General features: G+C 46.0%; 1 protein-coding gene across 3 annotated transcripts in view; it reads right to left on the bottom strand.

Annotated features, from left to right (window-relative positions):
* The window catches only part of TOMM20 (translocase of outer mitochondrial membrane 20), a 112,733-nt gene that overhangs the window by 72,203 nt on the left and 27,390 nt on the right, over positions 1-13,140 (bottom strand). Inside the window, exon 6 of one of the 3 annotated variants that reach the window (XR_009746563.1) lies at positions 4,179-4,194. The exons of 1 other annotated variant lie outside the window; for it this stretch is intronic. The gene's annotated coding sequence lies outside the window, so the exon portion shown is untranslated. Of the gene's footprint in view, positions 1-4,178; positions 4,195-4,410; positions 6,963-13,140 lie in introns of those variants that run through there. One more of the 3 variants, XR_009746562.1, reaches the window with a different exon arrangement.

The following is a 13,140-nucleotide window of genomic DNA, read 5'->3' as shown; positions in this document are numbered from 1 at the left end:
GAGCATCCCTATGCTAACAAATGTGTAAGGCAGAGGGTTGCAGCAAACACCAGCCAGCAGCCCCTCACCCCTTCCTCCCCTCCTCAAAGTTCGCACAGTTTAGTATGCAAGCTTCCTGCTGCCTGCCCAGCCTGCTCGCTATTCACAGGCAAACTGTGCTCCTCCGCTTGGCTCCCAAAGAAGAATAAGTATAAAAAGCCCTGAAAGTCTTGCTGCTGAGCCAGCAGGAAACTGCTCTGAGCATGGGAACCGAGAGAACTGCTGTGGCCAGCACAACAGGCATTGTTTGGGAGGAAATCCCGGCAGCAGACACAACTGCCTACGCACACACATATATTTTATGTATATATATATTTATATATATGTATGTGCTGTGTGAGGGTTTGGAAAAGGGGAAGGTTAGGGAACTGTATGAAGAGGGAAGAACAGATCAGCAGAATAACAGAGCTGCTCAGCCAAGCTAAACAGCTGTTTCACTAGCCAAATAACTGACCCGTTTGCACATGTGGGACCTCAGGGTAAAGCAATGTCTTTGGGCTCAGTTTCCTGACCTTGGTCTTTTGACAGGTCTTTCTATGTGCCTGTTTTTGTTTCTCCGCTTGCCTGTTTGGATTTATGCCAGGGAGCAGGTTTTTTTAACTGGATTCCCTTTGAGTGAAAGGAAACCAGGAGATGGACTCCAGGGGAGTTCCTCCTGCCTGTGCTCCAACCCCTAATGAGCATCCTTGGGAACCAGAACAGAGGCAGTCTGGTGTAAACCCCCTTGATAAACATATCAAGTCCTTAGCACTGAACATCTACATCTATGGATCTGCTCCTACTGCATCACACCAGTTGCTAACATGGGCACAGTATATCTGCAAACATGGTAAATTTGAGTGCAAGAAAGAGAAGGAAGAAGGAAAAGCCTGAATTACATAACTTTTTTCATCAGAAAAATAATAAAAAACATGATAAAACAGCTCACAAACCCCACATCCATAAGGAGTCATAACATTTGAGTGTGACAAGACTAAGTTGATCTAGAAGTATTTGAATCATGTTTCTCACAGTCTTTCTTGATAGAGATGTTACGAAGAAAAAAAACTGAGAGCAACAGGTCATCCCACCCAACTCAGCATCTCTTGTAGCTGTTTCAAGGAGCAGCAGCTGTGAAAACCCCAGATTAGAGAATGTGTGGCCCCAAATTTCATAACCATAAGGCTAGAAGAGCAGCATACGTGCCTTGGGAAATGAGAAAGCAAGCAGAATGAAAGGGCCAGACTTCAAGTCAACATGAAGACATGCAAGTGACAGATTGTCATTGTGGGGTTGATCCTTGTTCCCCAGCTACTCCAAACTGAGCAGCATTATGAGCACTACCAGGAAAACACCCAACACTTATGCGCAGCCACATTTCTGTACTGCCTTCAAGCTTTCTGTATTAGGATTTTACTTGCTACACAGAGAGTCGTCAGCTGTGCAAGTCAGATCTGGATGGAGCTCCAAATTCTTCAAATGGCTCCTCTTTGGGGAGAAAAGGCAAGTCAAGCTGGAGCTGTATTATGGTCCCCCTGTAGCTGTAGGACCAGATGGAGGTGCATCTGTACAACCAAGGTAATTCCTTTCATTCAGTTAGACAGTTTTGGAGTAGGAAACCTCAATGCACAGGCTTGTTTTGGATGAACACCAAAAAGCAGTTTGGGAACCTGGCTGAAACAAGCTGATTCTCCAGCGTCTGTAACGCCAGCGGAAAATGCGGGTAAGAGCTTACCTCTGCTATTAGCAGCTTTCCCATAGTAGGTTTTTCCTGTGCCATATGGGAGCTCTGGACTACTCAGTACTTCTGCAGTGCTCCTACTTCTGAAAGCCCACTGCAGGGCCAGGAGGCTGCTGAGGGAGGAGCCAAATTCTCACCTCCTGGGCTCCCTAAAGGAAAGCCCTCCGAAAATCTTAACACTGTGCTAACTGCCCTAATGACCCAGCATGCAGGTGCTGAGCAGCCATGGAGGGCTGTGAGATGCCAAGAGCCAAGTGGTGGGAAAGGCAGCTGGTTTGTGCACAGGTAACCTGGGATGTTCAGAGCAGCCACGTGGGGTCAAGAACAGAAAACGTGACCAGTCCTTCACGGCAGAACAGATGGAGTCATGCACGGGAGATTTTAGTCAGGAATGTGAAGCTCAGAGCTTCCCACCAGCAACCCTCCCTGCTATGGCTGGGAGCAAACCAACCAGTGCCCCAGGGAGCCAGCAGCCCCTCAGCCCCTCACAGCTGCCTAGTTCCCAGGCTGCAGGGTGGTGACATGGAGCACAGGCACTCGCTCCTCTCCTCACCCATCCTCATTCCAAGAGCACTTTGATGAAATGGAATTAAACTGCAGCATCACATTCCTGCGCAGCAGAAGGGCTGCACCACGGACCGCACCTGGCTCTGGTAGCATTGCATGCACACTGCACCACAGGCACAGCTGCATGGCTTCCCCTTCCCTTGCACACCTGTATGTGCAGTGCTGGTCACAGGGAGCAAACAAGTAGCCCAGAGCCTCCCAGGTCTCCACAGGATGAGCAGAGAACAGCCTGTTCCTTGGCAAGCGCAGCGGTCACCGTGTCATCTACGTCTTCCACATGAAGCGTAGGGACTGGGGGAGCAGGACCTGTGCTGGGGCTGGAAAACAGACCCATGTCGCCGGGGATCAGGAGCAGAGGGGAAGGGGTGACCCCCCTCAGCAGGCTGCACGGGCTCTCACACACAGCCTTGGCACTGCGCCTCCCTGTTAACCGGGAAATTGGCCGCTGCTGTGCAGAGTCCATTCAGCCTCCCAGGCCCATTCAGCACACTGCTGGTGGGTGGACTGCCAGGGAGGCGGACACCCATTAACAGCCACCGTGAGCCCTGCATTCAGCAGTCCCCTGCATTCATCACCCGCTGGGTGGGATATCCATCAGCGGCTCCAGGGAGAAAGGCCCCGCATGTTTGCCGGTATTTGTTAAGGGGAGCTCAAAGAGGAGAACAAATCTGTGAGGCAAGACAATACTTCTAATTTGAAGGAGAACATTTCTTCCTCCTTTAATTATTTCCCATGCTATTCCTGGCAGTGACCTTCATCAGGAAGGAAAAAAATTCATATTTGTTTTTATATCTTTTATCCAACTTCCTTTAACAAAGCCTCTGGCTACAGTGAGTCACATTTACATCAGCCATCACGTTATATTATGCTGTATCAGTGCTGCTACCTGTCTTGCCTTCCTCACCATTTGGGTTTGTTAGCATTAAACCAGGCAATTTGCAGCTATATTTAAAGATTACCTGCCTCAGTGGCAGTGCCCATAATACTGTTGTTTCATCTTTGGAAGTAATACTGTGAGGATTACGTTTGAGACTGCTGGCAATCTGCCCCAGATTGAAGGGAAATTATCCTGGTTCTGTGCAGAGAAGTGTTCGTTTGTTGCAGAGAAGGCATCTCTCCTTCAACTGCCTACTATGAAATCCCTTAAGTGCACCACTGGCCATTTATGTGCTCACCCATCCCTTTAGAGATTCCTAGCATTATTTCTGCTCCCACCATGCAACCAACTTCCATGCTGAAGTCACAGCCCCCAAAAGGCAGAGTGTAACCCCTCTGGTTGATGGGATGACTCTCATGGTTCCTTATCAGCCATCAGGCCAGCTGCCCCTGACTGACAATTTAAAGGGTTGACAAGAAACTCCACCAGATAAGTCTTAGACACTTGCACCTCTCCAAGAGGACTTCCCATAGAAGGCAGTGGCCTGGCTGGTCCACGGTCTCCCATTTCATTCACACTTGCTTTCTTCCTCTGCTTTACAATCAGTGCTCACAAAGTATCACTTTTTGCATGAAAGGGACACTTGCAAGTAGGTTAGCTTCCAGACATGTCATTTTGGTTTTAAATGGGATTGCAGCAACGGCCGGAGTCTCCTGCCAGAACTCAAGCTGCACCATGCCAGGAGCTGTATGAGTGCCCAGGAAGAGTCCCAGCCCTCAGCTTCCTCCAGATTAAAAGTGAAGCAATCAAAAGGTTAAAAGAAAAATGGTATAATAGAGCCTACAGCATAACAATGTACCTGAAAAAGTTTGATCTTCATCTCACAGAATCCCAAGGAATCCTAGTGAAAATGTAGATATCCCACAGAGACTGCACATCTTTGGCTCCCTCACAAATGCTGTTGTTATGTGTCCTTCATTGCTGGGAGACCCTGCAGTATGAGGATGTAACAAATGTTGTCTGCTGGCCCTGCAGGGGACCTCTTCCACCCTTCAGCCACTGCTCGTGGCACGCCAGCTGGGCCAGTGCAGAGCACACAGATCTCTTTTTTTTAAGCAAAACAACATACTTCAGTGTGAAGGCAACTAATTCAAGGCAAACTGCAACAAGTGTGACAAACAGCAAGAGGTAAGAAAGGTTTAAGGGTACTTCATAAAAGTATGTTTATTTTGCTGACATCCCCAGAAGAGATCACAGTCTGGAAAGGGCACAGTGCTTTCAACAGACATTGTTCTTTCTAGTGCAGGTCTATGCGATTTTCCGTGACTTGAGTACTAGTCCCTAGGCTTAAGGTTGAATCACAGGATTTTATTCTTTAAAAAAGCCCAAGAAAGCCACTTTTAATATATATATTCAGGTCTCTAAATAATTAAATAAACAAACAAGACACATGAAAATAAATAAGATTTTTCTTTCAATTTACTGCTGCTTTCGTTACGCCATCAGAAATAGGCATGGAACACTTTCAGTGACTTATTCTCATTCTGAAATAACAGGCATGCATTAATATCCATTGCAAAACCATCTCTTGATGTTTTAAGCTTTGTTGATAGAGGAAAGGAGGCACACAGGCCCTCCCAAGCAAGCTCTTATTCACAGGTAAACCTTTTTTCAGTGATGAATGAACCCTTTCAGAAATGCTAATATCAGCACTTACACAAGGTGGCCAATGTAAACACTAGCTGCTGGTTCATTGTTCTTTTTGTATCCTTTGCCAATTTGCAGCTCTTCAGTTAGGGTTGGAAAAAAATAGCATTTTGTTGTAAAAGAATGAAAATGCATTTCTGAACCAAAATCTGCTGATGGGAAGAGATGACATAGAAACCCCAAGAAAAGGCTCCCCTTTGAACCCAACCAGTGTGAGAGAGGAGGAAAGGCAGCAAGAAAATGGTGATTTTGGAACTTGAATCCTATCTCACTGCTTGCATTCCCCCTGGAGATTTAGTACTACCTCTGAAGGCAGCAGCCAAAAATACACCGTGATGTATCTTTCATCCAGAACTATCTATATTGATAGATTACATTTGTGCGGTTGAAGCACTGAACCAGAGATAGGGCCTTTGTTCCTCCTTCTACCACAGGCTCTCAGCGTGTCCTTGGAGAAGCAATTGGAGTTCATGTGCCTCACATGTACCAAGCAGAGGACAGACCTCTTCCTGCACAGCCAGCATAGAGTAAAATTCTGTGCATCATGAGATAGATCCCACCACACTGAGTCCTCCTGAAACCAGTGAAAAAAAATTGACATTGGTCAGACTCAAGCTGCCCTAAAACTAATCATAAGATTCAGGAGGAAAGAAATTATTCAGTTCAGAAATTACCAGCAACAAACTTCTCTTCTGAACTTACTGCTCCCACAGATGAGCCAAATAAAGGACCATTTGAAAGGTCCTGATTCATTTCAGTGCAAAGCAACTGGCTTTGCTTTGATTGCTCGGGAATGTGACTTAAATTAGGCCAGCTTTCTTCTGAAGAGGACCAGTTTCTCACATGATCCTTAACACAGCCCAACCACAGATGGTGAGCTCTTCAGCTAAAGCCACAGGACATGCAACTCTGCCCTGGGACATTTGCCCCATTAAAGAGAAAATAGACTGGATGAAAATGGAGTTGTCAGAAGAAACTGTTAAGGGCAGCAGCAGGATTCCAGAAAAAAAAAAAGCACTTCCTCAAATCCCAGGGGACAATCATCTCTCATTACTTGCACTCCTCTCCCCCAGGTAACTGAACACTGCTGGATTAAGCTGGGGGAGATGGGGAGGTGGAGGAGCAAGAAGTAGTCTTTTTTGGTAAGGGAACATATACAGTAAATAACAGCTGCAATGGCTCCCTCGTGCATTGAAAACATTATAATTTGTGAGTTTCCTTCCCAAAATCAGGCTTTAACGGGAAGCAAGTTTCACCCTTTCTAAAGGAGTACTCTACAATAAGCTTGTTAAGCTTGGAAAGTGCTGTGGGAGCCCCTGGGATGAAAGGCACTCTAGGAATGAAAGCTGATATTTACAATTATTGCTTGAAAGGAACAGAGATGAACACCATGTAAAATATGAATGGCTGCTGGTGCTAAAAAACAGATCGTTGACTTGGTGCCAGAGAGGATATTCCCAGCTCTCAAACCTGGATGACAAGGATTTAGGAGATACAAGAAGTGGAAGAGACTCCTGCAAATAACAGAAAAAGCCAAACTGATTGCAGGTCAAAGAGGTGTTTTGTGGGTTTTTCTCTTCTTCCTCCTAAAGTGCAGGCCATATGATCTCTCTCACCCCAGCTCTGCCAGCCAAAAGAGACACCCATTAACCACAGTAAGTACTGCTGGATTGTACTCCTCTAAAAGGAGGAACCTACAGATCCCTTAGGACAGGAGGGGAGAAAAGTATCCTTGGTAAGTGGTCAAATGTTATGGACTGGCCTGAGTAGATTCTTATCTCATCTCACTCAAAGGACTAAGAAGTAGAAGCATTCCAGGCTAATGTAAATTAAAATTCTCTATTTAAGAAAGCTATGAAGGAGAATCAGGCTAACAGGTTCTGCTCCTGCAAACACCTACCTGCATGAATCTCTTCTGTTGATTTTACACTGGGCATCTGCCCCCCTAATGTGGGACTCTACAGTTCCTAGGAAGAACGTTTTTCCATCCAGACCTGGTATTGAGATGTCTTCACCTTAATCTCCCAGTCTTCCACTTTTCCTTGAGAAGAGCTAAAAAAAAACCCTTTGAGAGAAAGAATTCTGCTTCTTCACTTCTTCAAAAACAAGCTTGAAAGTGACTCTAGTGCATATGAAACCTTCACAGCAAAACCCCACAGAATCTCAAGAAGTTGTTTTTTTTTTAACTCAAATATAGCAGTGAAGAACACAACATGCACCAGAGGCTGAAGGCTAATTCCATACACATTTAAATTAGATATAAGGTGTGACATATTTTTTTAATGAGCAAGCATGATTAACTACTGCAATGAATAAACAAGAAGGGCTTCGTTCTCCCGTTCCCAGGCTCCAAATACCTTTCAGAGGCACACTTCAAAAAGACATAGGTTCATGGCTCCAGGGACATGAGTTCACTAGTTAAGACCCCACACAGGCTAGCAGCTCTCTGTGTTACTTGGGGCAAGCCTTGTAACCTCTCTGAAGGGCAGTCTCCCACTTTCTAATGGGGCTGTGCCCCACATGAGCCAGGAGAGCGCTGTGACCATGCTCCCTGGGTCACGGAGGAGTGTCCTGGCCTCGCCTCTGACTCTGGAGAAGTGCCACTTCAACACTAACAGGACTGGTCTGTACTTACGGCCTCTCCCTGGTGTGCAGACGCGATGTAAGGGAGCGAAGGGCCCCTCACAGTGTGTCTGCTGGTGGTACCCCAGCTGGGGCTGGGGTGCGGAGCACGTTCCTACATGCTCCTCTCTATCGGCAACACTTCCTCTTCCTGGCACAGCTTAATACAGACGGATCTGTATTAAAAATAACAGAAAGTCCTTGGTCTTCCCCCTCACCCCTTCTTTTTCTTTCCCTTCAGCTATTTAGGCCAACTCTGGCTAATCACGCTTTCTAACTTATACTCAGTCACTACCATGGCAACCACTTCAACATGCAGCTCATAGACTACCTCTGAGATGTACAGCCCCTTTGAGAAACACGTACACCTTGATGCTTCAGGAGAGGCATTAAGAGAGGAGAATGATCATCTGCTACGCTGACACATTTTTCTACAGTCTTACCTCTGGCGGCATGAATCTCTTCTTTTAGCTCTGAATAGCTCATCACTTGTTCTGTCCCCCTCCCTTTCCCTCCCCCCAAAATAGGTACTTTAAAAACTGACACAGATTTATGGAGATGAAAAAGAAAAGCTGTAGGAAGGGAAATGCACTTGGAAATACCATTCTCTGGTCTCTAAATTCACCCTTGTAAAAATGCTGCAAAGCCTGTCCTGTTACTGCTCTGAAGGAAATCCTGTTTTGTTCTGTTGTGTCACCATGGAAAAGGAGAAAGCTCTGGGGGCTTGCTTTCTGATTTTATTGAACCCCAGGAGAGAGATGGCAACTTTGGAGTAGGGTAGCTGCTTCTCCTTCCTCCTTTGCAAAATGGCTCCTGTTCAGAAGTGCAACTGCCCTGCAACATCCAAACACAGGTCTGCATTTATTCACATGTAGAGAGCGAGATTCGAACAGCACTGAAAAAGATCTATCTGGAACATGCAGATGCGTTTTTCCAGCAGTCACCTCTGAGGATCTTGCCCAAGATGGATGTGATTATGCTTGCTTTTGATTAGTCATGATGCCTGCTTCAGACACGCAGCCGGCACAGGAAGGTGCTGCAGTGAGGAGCTACACGGGTTTCTGTCATGCTGGTTATGAACCAATCAGTTATTCTGCTCACACCTAACACGCTCTTCTCCCAGGTGCAGTCAGAGGGGAGGCTCTGACTGACAGTACCACAGTATAAAAAAACCCTGTTTCATTTCCTCACGTAATTTTGGCTGCTGTGTGGAAGAATCTGATTCCACGACTTGAATGTTTTCTTTTATGTGTTTGTGTGTGTAGGTTTCAAACATGTACATAGCACACACAGTGTCATGCTGATCCTTATCAGGTATAATTACACTATATATTCCTTTCTTCCCATCTGTTTCTCTGTTTTTATCACTGTCCTTTGTCAGCTGGCCAAAAGCCACAAGCAAGACCTGCCCCCCCCCACTACCAGCTATTTGCCGTGAATAAGAGAAATGCTTCTGTGCTGACCAAGGGAGAGAAGAAATCCAGATGCACTCACAAGCAAGCAAATATTGGCACACCCAAAATAACCTGGGTGGAACATTAGAATTCAGTTTAAGTGTACCACTCAGCCCCCCAGTGCTAGCTGTAGGAGAGCACCCCCAAACAGTTTTTTACACCAAATTTTTCTCTAGGAACAAAATCTGAGACACAGAAGCCAGGAGTCCCTAAGGCAGGCAGATAAATCTCAGCCAGCAGGTAAATAATATTTTGCAAGCACCTTCACCCTGTTATTTTAATGCCCGCCCATGCAGACATGCATACTGTTTCATAAGCCCTGCATATGCACTTCTCAATCAAGTATCACATATATATTATCTTCCACTGAAATCAAACCTCTGCGACTGCTCAAGTTAGGAACCACATTTGTGTGCTCAGAAAGAAACATCATGTATAGTCTATCAAATCTCTGGGACTTCTTGATTGCATATAGACCACTTTGGGGAGACTCAGAGCCTCAACTGTCCTTTCCAATAAGCAACCTAAAGTCAAGAGAAAGGCTGGTAGGAGAATATAGAAAAAAACTGACTGCTTTTATCCCACGTATTTTAATGCTAATGCATTTCTGTAACCGTATAATAAGCATGGACACAATTACAATAGGTCTGTGAACTGGAATACCATCTTTATGGTATACCATATCACTCTTCATTGAATCAAATTTCTAGAAACCACAGCAGTGAACTGAACTTTTGCCACACCCCACTTCCCCAGTGTATCCAATTCTGCCAGTCTCACTACTCTGTAGGTAAGGATACACTCTTACCCCAGTGTGAGAGAGAGCACAAAGGGAGAAAAGCTAGAAATGAAGCTGAAAGTCTTCTCTTTCTTGTATCATGCATTAGGTAACTTCCCTGACACCAGCCAGACTGGTAGCACCTAGAGCAGGATATCAAGCTCTAGATGCCAGTGCACAAGTGGTGGAGTTCAACCATCCATCCCTCCAGCTCTTAGCGTGGTCCTGGCTACATTTTTGGCCTGGGTGAAACAGCACTCTCCCAAACTGCTCCTAAGCACAGTCCAGGAGTTATCATCAGCCAGGACTGTTCCAAATAGGTAGTTTGTATATGGCCACATAGTTTTGGAGGGCAAGAAGGTTTATCTGTCACATCATGGCCAAACAGTGTTACTCAGCCACAAAGCAGAGTGCAGCTCCTGTACCTGCCTGGTTTATTAGCACAGACATAGTCAGATGCCACCCAGGCTGGTGCCTTGGGCTTTGCCCAGTGACACAGTGTACCTGCCTCTGTTTTGATCAGGACACGTCTCTCAGCCAACCATGCAAGTCCTCTCTTCCACCTTGTTTCAGTGGGAAGTCAAACTAACTTTGGCTACAGGCGTCTTATAACCACCACCACATCTGACACTGAAGAGGCTGAGCAGAGAAGTGTTGATTCAGCCAGTACCACCTCCCAGATGGGAGCTGAATGTGCCCCCAGCACCATCTCCCCCTGCATTGCTCCACCATCCCAAAGCCCACCAGGTTATACCCCAGTTGTAGACAGGGGAAAGATAGTGATGTGGTTGCCTGTTCCTCCACTGAAAGAGCTTCCTTTTGACTTCACACTGCAGCAAGCAGGAGAGGGACATCACAGTGATAGTAGCAGCAGCAGCACAGTCCCTGGCACATGGCCTCCATGGGACCCTGTTGCCCCAGCCCAGCACGCTGGCCTTCTCCTCAATGCTCCAGCCAAGGAGGACCTCAGACTTGACCAAGCGGGTGCCGCAGGCTACCCGAGGGCTTTAATTGCCCAAATAGGCAGTACATGAAGATAGACTGGGCTCAAACCCAGGCTAAGCATATGCTACAGACAAACCTTCAGTGAGCCTGTGGCACAGCCATGAAATAAAGCTGTCCTGAGGCAACCAGTCCTCCCTTCCTTAGCTTTGTATTCCTGTGAACATAAACCAAACCTCGCAATGGCAGGAGAGCAGCAGCATTCAGTTATTTTGTTTTCATTTGATAAAAATGAAAAAACAAGATCAGCTGTGTAAAATGCACAGCTGATCTGCATTTTACCTCCTGTGCTCTCCAACAGAAAACCTGACCTCTCAGGAGGGTGCATTAGCACTCCACCTCCGAGGCAGCACTCCCCATTGCTCCTCCAAAGCCTGGGCAGCACAGCATCTTCTCTCCATGGTACTGAGCTGAGGAAAGCCCTCTGTTTACAGGCAGTGCAGAAACCTGTACTATGCACTCTTCTCACTTCCTTTGGAATTCAGTGTTAAGCACTGTCTTACTTTCCAATGGGATGTGAAGGAGCTTAGGAAGAAAGTTAAAGGATGTTTCTTATATCTACTTAAGAAACATTCAGGTCCTATTATGTTCCAAGGGAGAGCACTGGCACAGAAGAGAGAGATTAGGACTGTTCCATCGGGGCAATTCCTATGTTTCCAAGCAGGTCAGGAGAAACTGCAGGGAAAAGCAAACATTGCAAAAACCTTTTGCAATGCACAGCTCAATAAACAATTGCAAATTGTTTGAATTAAAGCAGAGAAATTGCTTGAATGGGTTCGGAACCTTTTTTCTGCTTCCTAATAATGAGCATTTTCTTGTTTTGCAATCATGCGCCTGGAATGAGAAGTCTCGTAGTTTGGGGATATGCTCACACTGGGAACATTCACGTGACCTTTCAGATCATATTCCTCCTATTTATAAGTATTAGTCATCCACTTAGAGAGCAGAACTAATACCATGTTTGTTAAATGACTAAATGTGTGCTATGAATAACCAGCAGCGGGTACTTAAAATCACAGTTCTATCCATGAGCACAGCGAGAATCCATAGCCAGTGTACGCTTAGACAAAGCACAAATAATACTACTGCATGTAAAATACAGTTGACAGAGAGTCTGAAAACAGTTCACTCACAGGAAGAAAAGGCTAAATTCATCCGGTAAGTTATTTTCCAGAAATAGCTCACCTAGTTATTTAGACATATAGGAGAGCTGGCAAGAGCGTGTGACAGCTGAGGGCTTAAATTTGAACAGGGTCCAGGCAGGACTGTAAGATGAAGAGGATGGAGCACAACTCCGCTGGAGCTTGGCCATTGTACTACACAGAAAACGTCAGGAGCGCTCTACTATAACTTTGTAACTTTGTCACTGGCAAAACATGAGGTTTAGGAGCTCTGAGTAATGCCTAACTTGTTAACTAACATGTCGCTCAACTTAGCTTCAGGGAAAGCACAACACAAGCCATGTGCATTATTAGCCCAAACACGTTTGTGAGTCCAGCCAACACGAGTAACCTTTGTGTGCCTCAGATCTCACCAGTGCCTCCAGCAAACTGCCACAAACAGTCTTAGTTCCTAGGTCAGGAAAAAAGGTACTTCCCAGGTGCTGAGAACTTCCCTGCTCTACATGCAGCAATATCAGCACTTTGGGAAACATTTATCAGGACAAGATGGATGTAGTCAGTGTATTCATATCATGTAAGTGCACATATCTGGCAGAAGAAAATCTGGCGGAAAGGAGGAATGAAGGACAAAAGGTGGGCAGAAAAGGAAGAAGGAAAGTATAGACAGCAGCATGAGAAATTAAGAGACAGCAGCCTATGTGTCCCTCTGTAAAAGAAACACTGAAGCAGGCTGGACTGTGTGAACTCCACATTTCTAACAGCATGGAAAATGGAAGTGCAAGGAACTGATGAGAGTTTTAAAGAACGACGTGCAAATTACAGGCTGGAGCAGAGCATTAAAGGACTTTGTGAGTTCCCACCTGCCCATCAGTTTAGCATTAAAGTCCAATGATGCGCTTCCACACTGCACAGGATGGCGCTGTGGGGATACTGGGATGGATGAAACACATTTTTGCTCAAACCTTCTTAGGGTGAGGATGGACAATGTCATCAGGAGGTGCCTGGCTGTAGTCCCATGGCAGCACTGGGGAGTTGCCCCTGTCAGCAAACCTCTCTAGTGGCAGCATGACCAGAGTGAGGCAGGCACCAAGCCTGAGGCACCGGCTGAAAGGTTCAGTGAGAAGGTAGCAGGTACAGGTACAAATATTACTTCCTCATTGCAGCCTCCATGGATGGCCGTGCCTGTGCAATACAGAGGATGTTTTGAATGGCAGAACACAGGCAGTGAATCATCTTATAATCACTGCTGGTGT

The sequence above is a fragment of the Pezoporus flaviventris genome, unplaced genomic scaffold (genome assembly GCF_033815535.1).
Source record: "Pezoporus flaviventris isolate CSIRO_AGI_PZ_B2104156 unplaced genomic scaffold, CSIRO_AGI_Pfla_v1 ptg000066l, whole genome shotgun sequence".
NCBI classification, from domain to species: domain Eukaryota; kingdom Metazoa; phylum Chordata; class Aves; order Psittaciformes; family Psittacidae; genus Pezoporus; species Pezoporus flaviventris.
Note: the sequence above shows the minus strand (reverse complement) of the source record. Positions and strands in the feature narration are given on the sequence as shown.